Source organism: Lasioglossum baleicum, chromosome 10, assembly GCF_051020765.1.
Source record: "Lasioglossum baleicum chromosome 10, iyLasBale1, whole genome shotgun sequence".
In the NCBI taxonomy this organism is placed as follows: domain Eukaryota; kingdom Metazoa; phylum Arthropoda; class Insecta; order Hymenoptera; family Halictidae; genus Lasioglossum; species Lasioglossum baleicum.
In genome coordinates this window covers 16,914,171-16,935,356 of record NC_134938.1, presented here as the reverse complement: position 1 = coordinate 16,935,356, position 21,186 = coordinate 16,914,171, and the positions used below count along the sequence as shown (strand labels likewise).

At 41.8% G+C, this 21,186-nt stretch overlaps 1 protein-coding gene across 2 annotated transcripts in view; it reads left to right on the top strand.

Moving 5' to 3' along the window:
- Positions 1–21,186, top strand: part of Alpha-man-ia (alpha-Mannosidase class I a) — a 679,808-nt gene that overhangs the window by 354,280 nt on the left and 304,342 nt on the right. Inside the window, exon 1 of one of the 2 annotated variants that reach the window (XM_076431604.1) lies at positions 13,712–15,679. The exons of the other annotated variant lie outside the window; for it this stretch is intronic. The gene's annotated coding sequence lies outside the window, so the exon portion shown is untranslated. Of the gene's footprint in view, positions 1–13,711; positions 15,680–21,186 lie in introns of those variants that run through there. 2 annotated transcript variants of the gene reach the window in all.

Here is a 21,186-nt window from a genome sequence, read left to right as displayed (position 1 = left end):
GACTTTGCTTTTTTAAATGGAATATTAGATTTTTTATACCAAAATATGGAAGAATGTCGAATTATGAGTAAAAAAGAATTGACCTTCATTAGCCCTAAACCTAATAATTAATGAGTAATTTCACTTAATTTCCTGAAAATTCACACTTTTTAGTGGAGCGAGCAGTATTTCTAGAGAACACCGTAGGATGGTTTTTCGGTGTTACTGGTTATTTGCAATAAAAATCGAAAACAATGAAAAAATGCAAAATTTGTTTTTATGTGACCAATTAGGAGACATACCCTACAAAATGCAGAGGGTTTCGTCCTGATTGGTCCATCCATCTCGGAGTAATCGGTGAACATGCATGAAATAATTCATTTTTCGCAAATAAAATGGTAAGGAATAAAAAGAATGCAACATTTTTTTTCACGGGACCACCCCTGGGACATACTCTACGAGATGCAAAAGGCTTTGTTCCGATTGAACACACATAGAAAAAAAGCGAAAAGAAAATGCACATACAGATCGAATCGAGTAACCTCCTGCTTTTTCGAAGTCGGTTAAAAATAAACCGTAAATGAAGAAATAAATAAGTTTATAAAAGAAAGATGTTTCACACACACACACATCTTGCAGAAAGGATCAAGGTCAACCTGGTGGTCCATTTGTTAGCAGATCGAAATCATTGGATATTGGCTGTGCGATTGATGAAACTTTATATTGGGGAATAGAACATCGATACATTTTCGCATTCACACATCCAATCTCCGGGATCCAGAAATCGGATATGTTTAATACTTGGATAACACCGCTAGCTCGGATAGATTTGATCGAACGAGAACACGGAGAGCCCGGTTTTGCCAAAATTGCCGGGATTCTGAGGATCCTATTTCTGTCCCATGTTAGATCCGGTCCCGATCGACCCGTTCCCGCAACGCATAGTTTCATATATCGAATTTGCCGAAAAAGGATTTGCCAGGATCATAGAATCGGGCGAGACACGATCATATACAGGGTGACAAGAAATAACGGAGTTAAACATTTCTTATTGTAATTCTGTCAAATCGACGAAAATTTTGAAAAACCAAATGATAACAACCATAACATAAACCTTTAGTATTCATATATTTAAGAAGTTTCGAAGTGACCACCCTTTGAGCCGCTTCAGAGGCTGAAACGTGTTTTGAAATTTTCGGCTATGGGCCGCAGCTCTTCCGGCGTCATTCGGTCCCACACCCGGCGCAGAGATTTTTTCAGCGACTCGAAACTTTTATGGGGCCGAGCACAGGCCCTGGCCTTCAAAATCGACCAAACGCTGGAATTCATAGAGTTGAGATTCGGTGAGTACGGCGGTCATTCCGCAGATGTAATGAAACCTGGAAAATGGGATTTGCTACGGTTTTCGTGGATCAAGGGGTCAAAATCAACCAAGAAGTGTATCGACGGGACATTCTCGAAGCCGTCGTACTTCTGTCGGCCCAACAGCACCTCGGCGATCCGGAATGGACGTTGCAGCAGGATTCCGCGCCGGCCTACAGGGCGAAAACGACTCAGGAGTGGTGCAAAGCCCATTTTCCATGTTTCATCACATCTGTGGAATGGCCGCCGTACTTACCGAATCTCAACCCGATGGGCTACAGCGTGTGGTCGATTTTGGAGGCCGGGGCCTGTGCTTGGCCCCATAAAAATTTGGAGTCATTGAAAAACTCTCCATACCAGGAGTGGGACCGAATGACGCCAGAAGAGTTGGGGCCCATTGCTGAAAATTTCAAGACACGTTTGAGCCTCTGTATCGGCGCAAAGGGTTGCCATTTCGAAACTTCTTAAATATATGAATACTAAAGGTCCATGTTGTGGTTGTTATTATTTGGTTTTTCAAAATTCGTCAATTTGACAGAATTATAATAAGAAATGATTAACTCCGTTATTTCTTGTCACCCTGTATAACTCCAGAATATTATCAGCTCTTCGTTCAGAATAATTCTATAGATATGTTCGTTTGGTGGCAATGTTTTCTCCCAATCATGTTGGAGATGTTCGTTCTTGACGTTGAACACTTGCGATAGTTGATATTTGGCAACGTGAAGAAAACTGGAGTACGAGAAACAGAGTAACGAGAATATATCGAAAGGTAATTAACGCATCGTTGTGCGAATATTTGCATTTACCAGGCACATCCCCGATGGCTGCTTACCTTTCCGGAACAGAGGCGAATCACATGTGGGTTACGCGATTAGCCTTTGATTTACGAAATCAGTACACTACCACCATACGAAAGGTATTTCAGACTAAATACCATAAGCATTGAAACTACGGTCCGACCGGTGTGATAGGATTGCCCCGCATGAATAAATTCGACGTTCCGAAATCCTGCAGAATTCCGCTCTGACGCAAGCCCGCGCCCGCGCGGTGAATTCGCCTACGGAATATTTATTTGGAGAAATGTTCGCGGAAACTTTGCGTTCTCATAAATACCGCTGCCTAATCGCGAACTGCCGAATATACAGATTGTTGTTCGCTCCCTCTAGATGCTGATTAAGTGGCAATCAAGAGACCTCGTGGATCAATTAATCGGATTGCCAATTTTATGCATTTCAAAAGTTGTGGAACTGAAATTCCAGTTCACAGAACGTGTGCTAAAAATCACCTGGATTAATGAACGTACAGAATAATTCCCGAACTGATGAACTAGATTTAATTTTAATCGAATTGCGAATTTTATGCATTTAAGAAATTACGGAGGTAAAATTCGAATCCTCAAAATATGTTTTAAAAAATCCCTTGATTAATGAACGTGTAGAATGGTTCCCGAAAATATTCATCGAGTGAGTAAATGAGCCGTTTATGTATTTTGAAAGTGGCCTAAGTCCACTTGCCAATTATTTTTGTTGACTGTAGTATTCTTTCCTTCTTTGTAATGAAATTTCAAAATGTATCGAACTTCTTCTTTGTCTTCACTCATTTTCACTCATTTTCAAGACTAAATAAACGGATATCACAATTTCTTGTTTGTAATTACTCTCTGATACGTCACCGTTCAGACGCACGACATGGTAACTCCATCCTATCGGGAGAATACGACGAAACTTTATCCCCAACCTAACATAAATGGACTTAGGTAACTTGAAAAATAAACGGCTCTAAATAGAAATCGAGTGTCTGCTCGGCGATGGTAGTCAAAGGAGTAGGATCTTGAATGCCATGCTCCGGAACGGTAATGGGCCGCACAAATCCAGGCCCGAAAAAGCCCGCTGACCGAACGAAAGCCCGGGCTAAGTAATATATCTATCTGATCGGGAATTTCGCCGAGTTTTCTTGTCGGTGGGCAGCCGTTCGTCACAAGGCGCGTTCGGTTTTTAGTCGGGCTATTTCGCGTCACTTATCGTAAACAACTGTCGGCCCAGTTGCTCTGGTACGACCAGGCCGCTAACGAAAGGCAATATCACGGGGGCCGTTTCTCGGGTGTAGCCGCCACCTTGATGCCCAGGAATTAGTCGAGAAGCAAGGACACCCCGTGAACGTTTTATGCTCATTCCGGGGTCGTGAGATATTCGCCGACTCGTTTCGATGTTCCCCCGAAATTTCGCGCGCTGGCACTCGCTTCGGGCCCCAGAATCCCGTACGCGCTTTTTGTTCTTTTCGCGACCCGGACCGCACTTTTGCGGTGTCCTAATGGACTCTTAACTCGGGGACAAATTGCATTTACCGAATGCCGGTTCTTGAATTAATGAGGCGGTCTTCGTTCTCGAAGTTGCTCTACTTTTTTTACTCTCTTCTTCTAAATAAACGTGATATCAAACAATACATATAAAGTGTCGTATTTAATTCACCGTACAAATCGAACGTGGAACGGTCCCGCCGATAAGTGGGCAACTAAAAAATTCCCTTCTATTCGAGCAAATCGAAATGAACAAGCTAGCACAGGCGAAAAAAACGATTCAAGATACAGTTAACGAGTTTCCGAGAGCGCGAACGAGAAACTATAGGCGACCAAAACCTAAATGGGGGCAATAGTCGCAGGAACAATAAAAACCACTGCTTGACTGTGCTTTTAACGCGCAGCCTCGGATCCAGCCGGTTGCCTCGATTGAACACATTTTTATCGCGTGCACAAAAAGCGGTGGGCAATTTCAATCTTTTCTTTTTTTCGTTTTTCAAGAAAACGGTGGGTTCTGTTATTTCTCCATTAACGGATGAATTAAGGTGAAGTGCCCTATGCCTGGACAGCATGTTTTTCTATTTTTAATTTTATCACTTTAAATAAACAAAAATAATTTTTTTAAAGTTTTAACATACAGTTCAGAGTTTGTAAAGTAATTTAAAATAAAAAAATCATTGTTTAGGTTAAAATCTTAATTGTATTAACAAGAATAATTCAAACCTGGTAGTTGGACATATTAAATCCAATCTGAGGTAGTACCTGGACAGAAGTAAACCCTACACCGGGACAAATTGAATTTACATATAATCTGTGCAACAGAGAGAGAGACACTATAGTGTTCCAAGCACTATGGCCGCTACGGGGAGCGAGACGCGCGACCGGGAGGAGTGGGGGTATTCCTTGAGAATGCCTCCGACCGAGCAAAAATTTGCCCATGCCTGATCTACAACATCGAACTTTATTAAATCTTTAATGAGCCACATATGAATATATTATTATTGTATATTACATTCTGCCTTTAATTTGTTGTGTAATTATCTTTTTTCTTTCGTGTAAATTATTATTGATTTCTTGTTCCTGTTCTTTTTTAATTTTGTATCTCTCTTTTTCCTGCTTTTTTGACAAATGTGTTCTTCTTCTATAATTTTTTTTCGTACTCCTTATTTCAAGATCTTTCTTCTGTCTTCGACAGTACAGTTGGTGGTCCTTTGTTAGCATCCACCGAACTTAAAATTTTCCATTCTAGAATGCGTGCTTTTTGGAATCTTAAACTGGCCTACTGTATTGAGAGCTTGTACTTGTACGATGGATTCAACAGAATGTGATTCTTGATTTCTCTTCAATTTTTTATTTTTATTCAATCTTCTATTTTCCTTCAATCTGTCATTTTTAATAATATCCTTAGATTTTATGTACACCTTAGGGTTTCTCTTACTTTAATCTGTTTTTTTATGATACTTATTAATTACTTTTTTCGACTGGAATCAAAAGTTTTGTTGCTAGTGATGGCCATTATCAAATTTAATTTTTAAAGCAAGTTTACAACCTGAAAAAAACATTTTTTAAGAACTATGTATATCGACATGAATAATTAATTTTTGAGGTTAGGTATTAATACTGATAGATTTATGACATAAAAATTAAGTATTATTAACGTCACAGCCGGAACACATTTTCTACATACGTTATACAAGCTAATAGAAGACTACTTATACGTACATTTAGTTAAATAATTTGCAAACAATCCGTTGATTTTATTCACAAACGCGTGTCCGGCTTCAGGCGTAAGCACACTGCGTATAAGCTTAGAGTGGGACAGCTACTGTCATCGCGTCCCAATATGGAGTACTTATATTTGAAAACAATCCTAATCTTGGACATCTAATATTTGGATTAATGATTATTATTTACGTTAAGTTTGACTGCCAATTTATTTTAAAATATCAATCTTATTATGCGTGATAATTATCATTTGTCTGAGGGCTTAAATTATATCTTTTTTTCTAACAAAAGTTCGAACTATAAATGCACATGATTCGCATGTAAATAGACTATTTTGTATACTGTTTTCAGATGAACTTTGAATTTATTTTTAAATTTCAATTGATGTCATAATGAAATAATATTCACACCTACTTGTAGCTAAGGCCTCAAAATATATATAATATAATTATTTAATCCCTTAATTACTGATTTTACTATGAAAATTCAATTGTCCAGATTTAGGTATCACTTTTGGACTGTCCAGACTTAGGGCACTTCACCTTATTCTACGTACCGAAAATGAGAAGATGTCCACTCGAATGAAGAAGTTCGCATGGAGAAGTGAAAGCTAACGCGTGCGGGATTTCAAGAAACAGCAGGAAGTCGTGCGGGAGAGTTGCTGCGAGATGGATTACGTTTGTTCGCATTTGCTGATGCCCAGCCAATCCGTGGAAGTGGATCCAGCGATCGCCGGTGGCCCCATCGGAGAATCACGGTGTCTGATCGCGGTGTGTAAACTCGGGACAGAAATACGACAGTCGAACGGTGTATGTATACATAGAGTTGTGTGTACGTGTGTACGTGCTGACACACGACTATTAGAGCAACCGAGGCTCTCCTGCGTGGAACCAGCTCAGCATCGGCCGGACTCTGAGCTCGCCTCGAACTGATCAGCGCTTTCCTCGTTGCTGGGGAGAAACAAAATGATTAAATAAATTGTTTCCCGGAGAAATGGTTATAGACGATAGCGTTTGAAATATACACGGGCATTATACCAAGGTATATTACAGTCCACCGTGCAGTGAAATACAACGAGGTAGCCGGATAACAACAGACGACAAAAATAGGAAAAACATGTACATTTAATCTCCGCAGATTCTCGTTACGCATAAATTAAAATGACATACGGTCGTAATGCATGAACTAGTTTGCATGCGCGTCTCTTGTAAATAAAAAACTAGCGTTTTCAGGATGATGCTCCCGGCGTGGTCTCTCGACGAACGAACACGTCCTTGTTTCCTCTTACCGTCGCCGTCGCCGAGAGAATTTCGCGGAAAAGCAATCAACAAATAGGTTTTAACTTTTGATGTACGCTTGTGTCGCGGAACAGCCATTTTGTTAAGTGCCTTTCTTTGAAATCTGGAATTTCGAGAACAGAGACGATCATTTCGCTGTTTGGTAGTACAAACGCTGTCTGCCTGACTTGCATTGTTTCTGGCTGAAGTTAATGCAGTTTCAGTGTACGTGGTACAAAGTACAGTGAGGGAAACGGGAGCTGCACGATCTAAGGAAATTGAATATATCGTTGAATAATATAAATATTTATTTAACACGTGAGCATTTAATTTCATTTGCTCGGAAGGAAGTGTTCGAGGACTTTGTAATCGGACCTGAAAGTGTCCTCCCATTTCCGGAATCACGCCGATCAATTACCATCGCTGTCTAGCACTTTGCCATCGCTGACAATACAAAATTAGAACCCTCTTTATGTAACTACAGCGGCGATCTATCATTCCATCGACAAAAATTACGTGTCACGGGGTAACGTGAACGGCTGTCACGCTACGTAGGGCGCGAAACTCGTCGCTTCCTTTAATCACGACCTCGAAACGGGGCCATCGATTTTTCATATTAGCCTCGGAACACGCGACGGGGGCGTGTCTCCATAAAGACGTAGACACTGTTTGTCGAGAGACCCCTCTTTTCCAAACTATGCGAAACTCGCATTGCCATTTTACCTTATTACGGCTCGTAACGTACAAACACGTTCGATGTCTCTTTATTCAGCGACCCGAAAAATTGGAGAAAAATCTATCCAGCGATTTCCCGTCGTTTTCGAAAGTCCGGAAAACCGCGTCGCTTCTGTTTCCCGTCTTTATCATGAAGTGGCGCGGCCTCCATTATCATTCTCCTTATCCTCACTATCATCCGAACACGGTAAAACCGACCGTCGAATCTTCCGGTCGTAATCGTGACTATCAAGGTCTGATCGCCGGTAATCGAAACAATTATACCGCAGCTACTGTGTCGCAGGAACAAAAGCGACCCCCCAGCTTTAAGGTTAATGCCGTGAGGTCCCCCATCCTGGAAGGGAGGGGGGGCACGGGGTGGGGAAGAGAAGGAAGGACAATTTAGGGACGGAAATCGTCGATTACCACACAAGGATTAGTGGTTTCGTCCTCGGGGCAAATCTCTCCTACGTGCCCCCGGTATATCTTCCTGCGCTGCCCTCCAATATGACCCTAAATTAGATAGATTCTGCGGGCTTACCGTCGCGAGAGCTCAACTGATTTGTCCTCGGATCTCTCTCTCTCTCTCTCTCTCTCTCTCTCTCTCTCTCTCTTCCTCCGTCTTCCTCTATCCCCCGTTTACGAACAAAAGTTATATCACCTTGCCGTTTACCGGAGTCGCCACGCCACGCCTCGGATCTGTGTTAATTTCGACCGAACCACCCTAAGATCCTTCGGGAAGCGTGGCTCCGGAATTCGGGAGATCGACCATGTTAATTCCGCCTCGACTACCTCACTAATCTCCTCCTATCGGAGTTCTTTCACCGTCTCCATCGATTGCCCGGTGTTTATACATTTTGATGAAAACAAACTCCGATCACCTTGAGATACGACCTTCGAGAAAAATAATGTTTTGACACATCCAGGATGCATCGTCTCGACGACACACAGTGGGCCCAAACGCCAATCTAGCTGATAAAAAGTCGTATTTTCAATCACATACTATTACTTACTTTTTTATTTGTTTCCATTCTTAAATCCCTGTGGATCTTTAAATTATATTCTTTTTTGCTCTGAAGTCTTTTTATATAGGGTAATATTTACGCAAAAGTCTATAGTCGCTGCGGCCTTTAAGAGTCCCCCAGACAGTGATTCCAGTGGCGTTTGGGCCCACTGTGCGACAGGGGCGCAAGAATGTGAGGTCAGCTGTTAATCTGTAAGCGGAGAAGAAACGCCGCGCCGGGAACAATTCGTTTCGATGCCGCGTCATAAACGTAAATTTCCCTGTAAATGAAAGCTGGTATCGCTTGTTCGGCGTACCTCGCACCTTCGTCTCCCCGTCGAACGGCGTGTCTTCATTCGACGCACGTCTAACGACCTGCCAACCAAAGTGGTTTATCTAAACGTACGCGCGGAATGTGCCGCGAAAACATTTCCGCGAATGAAACGGCAAGGGACCCGGGGGGGGAAATTGTGTTCGCGCGTTCGAAGAGGTTTCACGAAAGTTGATCCTCCGATTTTCGTATTCGCCATTCATTCCGACAATTCGTGGACTGTGCGGGGCAAAGAGAATATAACCGGGGGGGGGGCTGGAATAACGCAACAACAATACCCCGGGTCGAAAAATTTCAATGAAAACCGCGCGCGCCGAAAGGGAGGAATGAGAGGAAGAGAATGGAGGGGAACATTCGACAGAGTACGTCGCGCGTGCTCTCGCACCGTGAATTTACATTTCCATTAAGATTCCCTCTGAGCCAGGCGAGACAAGCGGCGCCGAACGGGAAGGGCCAAAATCAGAAAGAGAAGGGAGGACCCGGGGCCACGGGGCGCGGCTTAATAAAGTGCTCTGAAAATCCTTTGTGTCCCGTGGAACGCATTCATTTAACTTTGATCCTTCCGGGGCCAGGCCCGATATTTTCCTTCTCTTCGCGTCACGGTTCAACACCCGGAACAACCTCCCCATTCTTCTTGTCTTTCTCCACCTTCGTTCCGATCTCGTGAATCCGAACTGGAGATGTCGCCCCGGAGTCTCATAAAAAATACAATATTTCCGTTTCATTCGAATTCGCCCGGCTCTACTCTTCGCGACGATCTGTAAGTTTAATTCGACACGGAAATCCGGACAAGTCGATCCCACCGACCGCTTGATTGCTCCCCCCCCTCTCTCTCTCTTTTCTTTGGATGTCTAATATGAATTACAAAACCGCCTCTCTCCGCCTCCATTGTCTACCTCTTTCGCTGTTCTTCTTACTTTCTGCCACCGGAGCCCTGTTTCCCCTTTGTTCCGAAGAATTTGTTCCGAGTCGAAGAATGCGGCAGCTCTGCGGTGTTAATCGAGATCGATTGCTCGGTATCTAATTTTTATAATCAATCGGTATTTTTGGCCAGTTTAGCGCGCCAAAAGTCAAAATTTTTGGTTCGTTCAAAATGACTAAAACTTTCTTCTCATGTACCTGAATATACAGTGAGCCACGAGAGTATTCGAACGCCCTTTAAAACGGGATAACTTTTTTATAATTGTACCAAACGACCTGATTTTTTATAATCAATTAGAAGCATTGGTTTACGAAATGATATGCAAACAAGATCAATAGAAATAAAAGCGTGGAGCGCCCACGAAGATTACGTCAATATAGTTCAGCGCTCTACGCTTTTATTTATAGTGACTAATGTCTAAAAAAATCATTTTCTCCTTTTTAGTGCATTTCAATATAAGCGGGGTTTTTAAAATGTTTTTTCTATATATTTTTTAATCCCGTTCCGGTGGAACATTTTTGCCGATGCTATAAATATTTGTTTCTGTTTCTGTTGCAGGTAAGAGAAGACATTTTTTTCAAAGGTCGTTGGACTTCGACACGGTCCGCCAGGCCGCCGTTCAATTTACGCGTGACCGCGAAACCAGCACGGCGGCGGTCAAACTTCGGATTTACATTCAGGTAAATTGGAGTGCAGTATTCCGTGTGGTACGCTCTCCGAACATACTGATAGTAAGACAACGTGTTTTCGAGGGAGAACGGTCCCGGTTATCGAACTCCCGGCTGCGTTATTGATATGCTAACTAGCTCTCGAACGCTGCAACATAATTTTCTTCTTGTTTCTCCATGGTGCCGCGGTCTCGAACTGGCCGGCCTAATTTGATTCCGCGCCGAGTTGCGGAACTGTTGGCAACGTGACCGATCGCGCTATCGAATTGTCGATTTTCCAACAATTTCCGCCTCTGCTCTCTTTCGAGGTTATATTAATCATTACCTTAAAACTTCTTGAAGTGAAACTTCTTTAGGCGCGGCAGGCGTAATACCGATCTGGCGATGAAACGAAAATGCGTAACGGAAGTGGTGGGGATGGTCAGCCGAGCTAGCGTTCTGACTCCCCACTCTTCCTGCCGCTCGGACGAAGTGGGGCGAGTGCGAGTGTATGCGTAGGGCAGTGTTGGGCAAAAAATTAATCAACGATTGACGACTAAATTTCTACTTCAATCGTTAATCGCAACTAACAATTAATCTCCTAGTTTAGTCGTTAAAAAATTGCGGTTAACGATTAAATACTTATTAATCGTTAATCGCGGTTAACGATTATTAATCGTCAATCGGATAATTGATTAATGATTATTGCTGAAATTCGAAATGAAATACGTAATCAGAACTGTATGAATACTGAAAAAAATGTAAACTGAGTTTAGGTGTATTGTCATTTGGTCCATAATACAAATTCTGTTTACGTGCTTTTATGTTTTTTTTTCGATGATTCCTTTTTTTAATCAACGATTGACGATTAAATCCATCGATTGAATCAATCGCCGATTTATTCAACGATTTCTTCATTTAATCAACGATTGACGATTAACTTCATCAATCGATTGAATCAATCGCCGATACAAAAAAGTTTATTTAATAAAAAAGATGCCCCTACTTATTTTAAACTAAACGAAGGAAAAACCATCAAGATTCATCATTGGAGTCCTGAGATATTTAATTTTATGTAAACTCAGAAAATGATGGTTTTTTGCAATTATCTGGAAATCAAGGTAGAAACAAAAAAAGTGATAGAGGTAAAAGTTGTTCCATTTGGGGTCCTCTACAGCTGGTTAACGTTTGGCCGTTTAAAAACGGATGACCCTGTATATTATTATTAATCAAATTGAAGATAAAGCTCTGGTTTATATTAATTTCAGGCCTACAAAGCTACTAAATACGTCTACAAAAATTGCAAGTTGCGCAAACATCGAGTAATCATATAAAGCTAGATTAATTTCAACAGATTCCGCAAATAATTCAACTGCTTCACACTTTTGCACCTTCCAAGCTTCTCACCTTGTTTGTTCGATAGATTATTTAGCCACCGGGTACATAAGACTTCCGTAAACACACGAGAAATTTGCTAACAAGATGGTGCTCATTACAAGTTTCAAACTTGCTTCCACAAAGAAATACCGATTCACCGTTCAGATACAATGCAAAACGCAGAGAAGTTCTTATTGCTTTGCAAACCGCCAGAGACAGTTGTTGTTTAAAGTTCTGTAATGAGAAATTATTCGAAATTCTTGTCCCTGACTGCGACATACAAATTACAGTGCTTTCTATAAGTTGCTACGATGCTTAATGAATTTAGATCACAGATTTTTCCTTCCGTTTCACTTTTTATTTAACATTTTCTCATCACATTTTCTAAATATAATCATTCTGTATATTCGATTAGGATGGTTAACGTTCCGATCATAAATTACCAGGATCGATCGATCGTTGAATTTGATTGTACAGTTAGTTGGACAACTTGATCCGTTCTCGAGACTTCCGGCAACTTCGCGAGTAAATCAAAGTCCGCATTCTATTTTAAGTCGGAACGGTTTCGGAACGTAATTTATTATTGATTTCCAATGGGGCTAGGTGTATCAAGTCGAATATTCCGAATAAAAGAATTATATTAAGCGCACGCCGGATCCAACGATGTTCCTCGGCGAAGCAAACAGTATTCTGATAATGTGTTTACCTGAAATCTCACTGATCAAACATTCCTATACTTTCTTTATCGTAATAAAAGTTGCTCGAGATAATGAATTCGCGCGCGGAATAGCTGCGAATTATATTCGACATATGTACAAAAGCGTCTGGGGCTCTTGGAGATCTGAATAGCCTTCGAATTTCATTCGCATCAGCTTTTCACGGAGCGCCACCTTTTTTGTCAGCCTCGGTTCATCTTGATTTCGCATTACCGCGAGCTAAAGCGAGTCGGAGCATGGCTGTGAGCTTGAGATTTGCATGTACCGGTAAAGGAGGCCATCTAAATATTTTTTCGAAATGTTACGGTGCGTTAATATTGCCGAATTTTTGCAAAAAATGTAATTAAATACATTTTTATTCGGTAGAATGATTACTTCAATGCAAAATAAATATTTGCTAGTGCAGACCGCACCTTATTTTCTTTACATAAAGGTCGCATTAACATCGAGGTCATTAGCGACCACTTTTGGCATACAATTATAAATACAATGTTTCGGTTTACGCTTGAAACATTAATTTTAATGTTTCCAGATTGTACTGTACCGCACGCGAGCAATTAAACGTTAAAGAAAACGGTGTTTCACGAAGGGGAGCTTAATAACAGCCGGAGGAGAGGGGAACGGATCTTCCGTTCCAATAAAGAATTTCTTGCTAATAAAAGGCGGTCACGTTCGCGCGAGGATCCGCGCAACGACGCCATAAAATTATTCAACCGGGCGCGAAACCGGCGAACTTAATCCGAGCTGAATGGGAACGTCTCGTTCTCGATCGTGTCGTGCGGCGCGATCGTAACTCGCTCGAGTTTCACGTTAGATTAAGAGCGCGAGGAGCGTGCGACCGATCAAAATGATTTTCCCGAGAAAATTTGGCGAGACGCGACGTGCGCATCCTAATACGGGTTCATCGGAATCTATTTAACTACTCGCGGATTGTCGAACTTTGGTCGAGCAACCGGAACACGCGAGCAGTCGGCCAGATTACATCTTCATCGGAATTCAGCCGAATGTTCGCTTGTATGTATCAGTAGGGTGGACCTTAGTTATACTTGGTGAAAATTATTTTGTCGAATTTTTTTCGGGACACCCGCTAGAATTGTGACACTTTACGCAAAAATAATGTGTGCAGAATTTGAAATCGATCGGATAACGGGAGATGCTGCCGCATCGACTTTGAAAATTTTTTAATTTTGTAACTCGACTTTCTCCACTGTAGTATATCATTAGTATATATTTTTATATATCGTTGAATTTGTCTTTTTACGCACTATAATAATGTAGATACAAAATGTAGTATTAATTTAAAAAAAGAAATTCGTGACCTTGAAATCTTAAAAATTGACTTTTCAAAAAAAATTTTTTTTTTGCATTATATTTAATTTAATAGACAATACAACTTTTGTCTAAGAAATTTTTTTATATTTTTATTAATATACATTATACATAAAATAATTTATTTATCTCGTAATGACTATGAAAATGCATAAATTTATGCAATTGTTTTTTTATACACTGCTACCCTGAACAAAAATGTATCAACCTGTCTGCGTCGAAGAGTAATTACTTTTGGCAAAGCAACAGTGAAAATCGTACGCGAGAGGCCAGCTATTCGGTTGATCCGTGCGTCAGCTGCGAAGCTGGGACACCTAGGAGATTGCGATCACGTACGCTGCCACCGGGTTGGCAGCGACACGTATTGATTTGTGTCAGCGAGATGCTTGACACCGTCGAGGTGATTGTTTCACAGTTTCTCGGGGAATCAGGCTGTTTTGTCTTCGAAAGAAATGCCGAGCTGCAGCTTTCGACAGGCTGGCACTTGATGCATGGGGGAATTAGACGCACCACTCTATCGGGCTGTTCTATACATATACAATGAACGTCAAAGAGTAGAGGATAAACAGTAAAGGATAATGGTAGAGGCCACTTCTGGACCTAACTGGACATGAATATGAGACCTGACTGAGTATTTTGCTCTTCACTGCCACCACAACTTGAAGAAGCACTCTGAACGCATACCCTATATACAGTGAACATAAAACAGTGGAGAACAATGGTAGAGGTAGGCAACTCCTGGACCTAACTGGACATGAAAATTTGGAGTATCTACCAATAATCATGAAAATCAGACCTGGTTGGGTACTTTGCTCTTCACTGCCACCACAACTTGAAGAAGCACTCTGAACGCATACTCTATATACAGTGAACATAAAACAGTAAAGGACAATGGTAGAGGTAGGCCACTCCTTGACCTAACTGGACATGAAAATCAGACCTGGCTGGGTACTTTGCTCTTCACTGCCACAACAACTTGAAGAAGCACTCCGACGAGACCCTGACGAGCACGCTAAAGAACAAAGATCGTACACAGCGAAACCATGAAAACTGCAAAACTCGGTTTTCTCTGAATGCCTATAGAAATCTGGATCTCCAGGCAGCGGAGATGCTCGTTCCATCACGTCGGACGGTCGGCGTGGTATTGCTAGCAGTTGGCTGTCGTCGGCAGCGCAAAGAAGCGGGTTCGTGGCGATTCGGGTGCGCTCGGGCCGCACGAGCCGCGCCGCCGAAAGAGAAGTCGTCCGACTGGAGTCGTGTGTGCGGCTGCAGTCACTCGTGGAATTCTGAGTGGTGTCAGTGCTCCGGCGGACGCGATCGCGCGCGTGAGTGTGTCGTTCAGTAGCGTCGGTTCTCTACACGAAAAGGGATAGGTAGCAAAACCAGAGAAGCAGGGACGCGTTTATCTCCGTCGATCCTTTCTTTGTGCACCCACTAAGCCGCAGTGAGCGTGGCCCCCGCCCCCTTTGGAAAAATAGATCCCTGAAAGTCCGTCTCGATCCAAAGCAATCTCGTGTTCAGTGCAGTGCTTGTGATCCTCGAAGAGTACTCCACCCGCTTCTGGTGTGTGCCGTGTGAGTGATCGTCGTTTTCCCAGACCTCCAGCCTGGCTGCTAACTAGCCTTGCAAGCCGTGGACCAACTTGAGAAATTTTCCCAACCAGTTGCTGAAGCCTTTCCACTGATCTCCGAGCCATCAGCCTTGTCCCTAGACTCGTTCCTAGTGGGTTCTTCAGGGACCCACGTGTCTCTCACTGCCAACTTCCGGCCTTGCCTCGATAACCTCGACTTTTAGCTGCGCGAGTTCGCAACAGTCCCGAGACTGTTCCCGCGAGTGAACTCTGTGCTCCGCGAAGTGAAAACGTGCGATGGTAATTGCCAGTTGGAGCTAGGCGATTCGATTGCTGTTAATTAAGCAGGCCCTTTGATCGGCGAAGATAAGCGAGACAGAATATCCTGTCGTCGAGATCGAGCAGCTTCCGGGACCCGTTGTACATAGGTAATTTCACTACTTTTCATTCGAACTTTCCCTCCCCCCAGGCGGCTTACTCCGCCTCACCCCCCTTTCTCCTCGGGAGTCTCTTTGTTGCTTTCGGTATCAGACTCCCGGAGACTTTTTGCTCGTTCCAAGTGCATCGTTAATGAGTTCGATTCGCGTTTCTTGTCTAGCAATTGGAGCCACGGTGTCATTGTGCCCAGGTACCCCCGGCTAGGGAAATTGAAAACGCGACCTTTCGTCCGATCGATCGTTTGTTGCTATTGTCCTACCCTTGGGACGGTTCTTTTCTTTCGTGCACCCAGGATAGATCCTCTCGAGAGCGTCTCAGGATGTAACTCACCCGCGTCGCGATCCTGATTCTAGGCTTGATAGCAGATTACCCGGACAATTTGTCCGGTGTCGGCGCCATTGTCAGCGCGCCGATGCCTGAATGGATAATAGGCTACGGTGCGGACGACGGTTGTGTTTACATAATTCATCGCGCCGGTGAGAACATCTTTGGCTCGGGTGGACGTCTGTCTACACGTGAACGTGATTTTCTTTCATTGTTTGTTTCATTCTTATGCTTAACCTTCTCTCTATGTGTCGCTGTTCTAACGTTAACCGTGTATACGAGGGTAATCACACCACAGATTTTTGGAGTAAAATGAAAAAGAAAGTTGTGAAATTTAAATTAACACTAAACCTACCGAGTACTAAATGCGATTAAAGTGTTTCAGCTTATAAACATGACAAGGCTCTATTTATTTCGGGTTTCTGCAATTCTTGTCCAAATTGTAAAATTAATTGTAAAAAGTAATCGTGAAATGAAAAATATAAAACCGGCCATTCGACCGGCAGTGGTGGGTTTAGTTGTTAAAAAATTTGATACATATCACAGATAGTGTTTCTAGAAAATTTTTGGAAATTTTCCATTTTTCCCACATGTTTTTTACACAGTGTCGAACGAAAAATATGTTATTCTTTCTCTTGGAATGTTAATTTCGACAGCTTTTATTTCGCATGAGGATCCGCAGCCCGTCGGTATTGAGTTTGCGTGAATAGTTGATTGATAAGCAGCCAGCCTCCAAGGGGCTCGCCAAGGGTCATCGCGAAAATAATTGCGAGTGAAATCGTTGCCGTAACCGGCGAAGTATTCCCCTGTAGAAAGAGAGATCTACCAAAATACACGATTCCCGACAACTGTCTACCTCGTTACCGGCTCGCTATAAATAGATCCGAACGGCCTTCGTCAACCTTCTACGAGTTCGTCGACTTCGTCCAACCGGTACCCTACTCTTTGACCAACGGATAGGTCGAGGGGGAAGGGTCTACGAAGGAATTCCGAAGTTTTGAGATCACGGATTCGGGCCACGTGGGTCGCGAGTTTTCGAGTACTCCGGGTGCGAGAGCTCTCCGCTGAATGAACAGCTGTGAATGACACATAACTCGTATTAACACTAAACCTACCTAGCCTTAAAGTAATTGGTACACATGTTCCCTTATAAAAATGACAAGATTGGTTTTAATTAGACTTTGTGCAACTCCTATTGTAATGTGTGCTTCACTGAAGATATCTATAGAATCATTTCTTATGGAACTATTTTTATTATGGGCTTGCGATTTCTCTGATTGGACGTACTCGTTCCATCTATGCGATTAAATATCTCCCGAGATAAATCAGCTTTCAATCGAAGCGCGGAATTCTTTTGGCACGTGGCTGCGAACGTGATGGCGACTCTGTTGAATTGTGATACTCCGAAGCGGCGGCCGTTAATCGAAGCTCGATACTCGATAGTCGCAGATAATTGTCCGCTATTTTTATTATTATTCTATGTTAACGTTAATGGAATTTTACTGGTTGTCGAGATATTGTCGAGCTATTATTTATTCGAATATATTATACAATGGAACGTCGATTATATCGACACGTAATAGGCGAAACTGTTTCGACAAGTGATTTTTCGGAGAACAGAGTTGTGTTACATAAAATAAATATTTTAAAGTCATGATGTACAACGCTGTGAAGTGAAAAATATATGGCGCCATTTAAAAATCATCGGTAACCTTCAAAAGACCTTGAAAACGACAAGATTTTTTTTATATGTATCGCCAATTTTCTGCTACCTTCAAGCCTAACGGAGCTATGGGTGTTCTGTTTTCAGTTTCAGCTACTTATTGTAGCATACTTAAATGTCAGAAATATTATATATATGTATACATATGTGGCCGAAATTTCTATAAAGTCACTGTGTTTTGTGCCCGTGCGAAATCAATACGGGCCGGTTTATGTACTTCTTTAAGGCCTAGTTTACGTTGTATTTTTGACCAGAAGAATTTAAAAGTTGTTGCACACGTCTTGTTGTTACTGGGAGCTCCAATTCAGCTCGAAATTGTGCTGCATTTTTCCTTTCCTTAGCTACTCCTTGACCTCATTAATATTGAATGTTGTCTCTTTGACTATTTTTTATTACTACCTTTAAGATAAATTTTTCCGTAATTTTCACGTAAATTGATATAATTATTAATCACAGTATATGGCCGATTAGTTTTCTTAGCAATTGCGCGATTAGAGCAGCCCATATCTTTATAAGCATCGATTGATGCTTTTTCTTCACTTGTTAGTACTTTTCTTCTCGGCATTCTCATACACGTGAATCAAATTATAACATACAGGATTTCTGTGAGTTCTAAAACTAATACTTTTAGGATATTCGCAGTTTTCCGATGTTCTCTGCTCAGAATACGGAGAAACACTAAGTGACTTTATAGAAACTTCGCACTTCTGTTCTGCACCACACAGAAAAAATCAAAAGAAACGTAAATAGTGAACATAGCGGTCTAGAGTACGCAGTCCCTCTATCCGAGTGTCTACAAGGCACAAGACCAGATACGATAAATCAACAAAAATGGTGATATTTTTAAAATATCTATGAAAAAGCAGATGACTTTATAGAAATTTCGGCCACTGTAGTGGTGTGCGAGACCGGGTCGGGACGGGATCTTGAAACTTTCGGGACTCTCGAGAATGTTCGGGATTTCCGAAAATGTTCGGCATTTCTTACTAAAAAACAATATTAAAATATTCTGTACAGTATCAGATATCCCGGAGGTTCACGGGAAACCTGAACATTTTCGTTATCCTGTCCCGACTCGATACGCGTCTTCCCATCCCGTCCCAAGCATCGGGTTTCGGGACTTCCCGGGATCTCGCACGCCACTAATATACACAGAAATAATCGCAAACCACTCCATTAATTTTTCATACAGCTGAAAGCAAATGAAAGTACACTTCAGCAAATGCATCCATTAAAATAGCTATTAAATCGCAGACAAATGGTATTCTCGTGTACTAACAATAAGACATTTATAGACCGTTTTCCATCTAGTGAACTCGGATATGTACATAATTTAAAACATGCCGGCTACACGTTTCCAAATATAAACATTGTTACGATCGATAGAAGAAACATGAATAAACATTGTTACATGTGCTTATAATTATGACAATGCTGTAATTGTAAGTGATATATTTCTTGCTTCGAGATATTTAAAGCACTGTCTATGTATTTCGTTTTTCATGATATTTACCTTGGACCACTGTCATAACTATAGGTGCACATAGTTTATACAATACGTGTGACCTCGTTCTCCGATATCCAGTCGTTCCAACTACTTCAGTAATACTCCCTCTGTCCCATAATAATAGTAGCAAACGAAAATAAACATAGAACGCAACATTCACTATCAAAAATCATTAAACAGTAAATTGAAAATATTACTCCTATCTTTTATTTCGAGTGTTCAGATAGTTTCTCTGGATTTTTCAATAATTTCGTTACTGCATGTTAAACTTGTAAGTGGGATCTTGGCTGCGAAGCTTTGCTTCCCTATATGCGTGAGCTTAAAATTATTGCAGCCATCGTTCTTCATTGCTTCCTGCATAACTTGTCTGTTTCATCTTACTTTTACAATGGGTTGATACTCAACTGAAATAAAACACTTGATTTCGATCAGCGGATCATATTAGAAATATAGTTATAATTCGTAATGATTAGATTAAGGAAAAACATTTCTTCTATAAAAACGCTGTTATTGTTTTAAAGTTTCAAGAGACAAATTGCAAAAAAGGGCTCTGAGAGGGGCACCGAAATAATACGGAGAACATTTCAACGCAAAGAGCATCAAAAAATATTGCTCCTTCGCTTCAGGAAGTGGGAATAAATTCATCGAAAAATCAAGCTGTTTCGTATTCTCTGTCTTTGTCCCTCCTGCACAGGGGAGACATGTCTCCTCTCTGTCACAGCGTTGTAGGAGAGACGAGGATCTCTCTATTCTTGTCCAGGAGCTTCTTAATTTTGCCGCACCTGTCGCTGAAGTCACAAAAAGTTTTTGCTGTCGCTCCCGCGCATCCATAATCTAAAAGTTGAAAGATGTGTTGAAACAAATGACAGATGTCGTGAAACACATTGATTTTGATCGAAGGCAACGTAACTTACAGCTGCATTCGCCAATAATTCCCGTTTAAATATTCACTTGCTACCATTATTACGGGACAGAGGGAGTATTAATTACTGTCTTCGCTGAATATTGTATAAATCCTGCGAGTTCCTAAGCGGGCATAAACGTGTACAACTATCTATCAAAGTATTCATGTATGTATCTAACAATTCTAACGAAGCGAAGTGTTGTTCATTTTGCATATATGCATGACATGTGTACTATTTTGCTCGATATGTATGCGCATTATTTAGCGTAAACGGGGAACGGTATAACATTAATCTTCGCGACGAGCCCGGGGTTGGGTAAACATTGTTTGAGACAAGATAACGAAGGTAATCAATATTAATTTTTAAATAATATTTCGAAATGTGTCGAACATAGTAGGAGAACGGTAAAAAATCATGAAACGAGGCGGCGAATGATGCAGAAATCCAAGTGACGATGCTCGCTTCTGGTTCGCCGAGTATTATTATTTCTGACACGTGTGACAAAACAATTCCTCCTCGTCCGCGGGAGTTCACTATAGCAGTCCGGTGGCCGTGTGAAACCGGAAATAGGAGTGGCGTGCCTGGTCAGACGTACCACGCGTTTTCCACGGTTCCTCCCGCTTTATAGTTTTATAAACGTTGTATCGCGTGATGCCTGTGCGGCGCTCACTATCGCTTCGGCCCGCAATTATCGTCGATTGTCAGAATCAGAGTAAAAACTGGATCGTTGTATGCGTGGCTCCCGGAGTAAGAGAGAGAGAGAGAGAGAGAGAGAGAGAGAGAGAGAGAGAGAAGGATCAATAAAACCAACGTAAACGAGCCGCCGCTCCTCATTACGTTTCTCGGGGAGTTCGTCTGATTTTTAAATTGCGTCCTTAAATTGAGCAGAACGAGCCAAGTAACCTTTTTGACGATGAACAAACACCTGTGCGAGGATTGGCACGTTTACCTGAGCCACCGACTGCGATTCCTACCTCTTTCTGGATCGTTGCTCGTACCTTAAATGTCGTTCCCAAGTTTGTACAACCTTACGTTCGC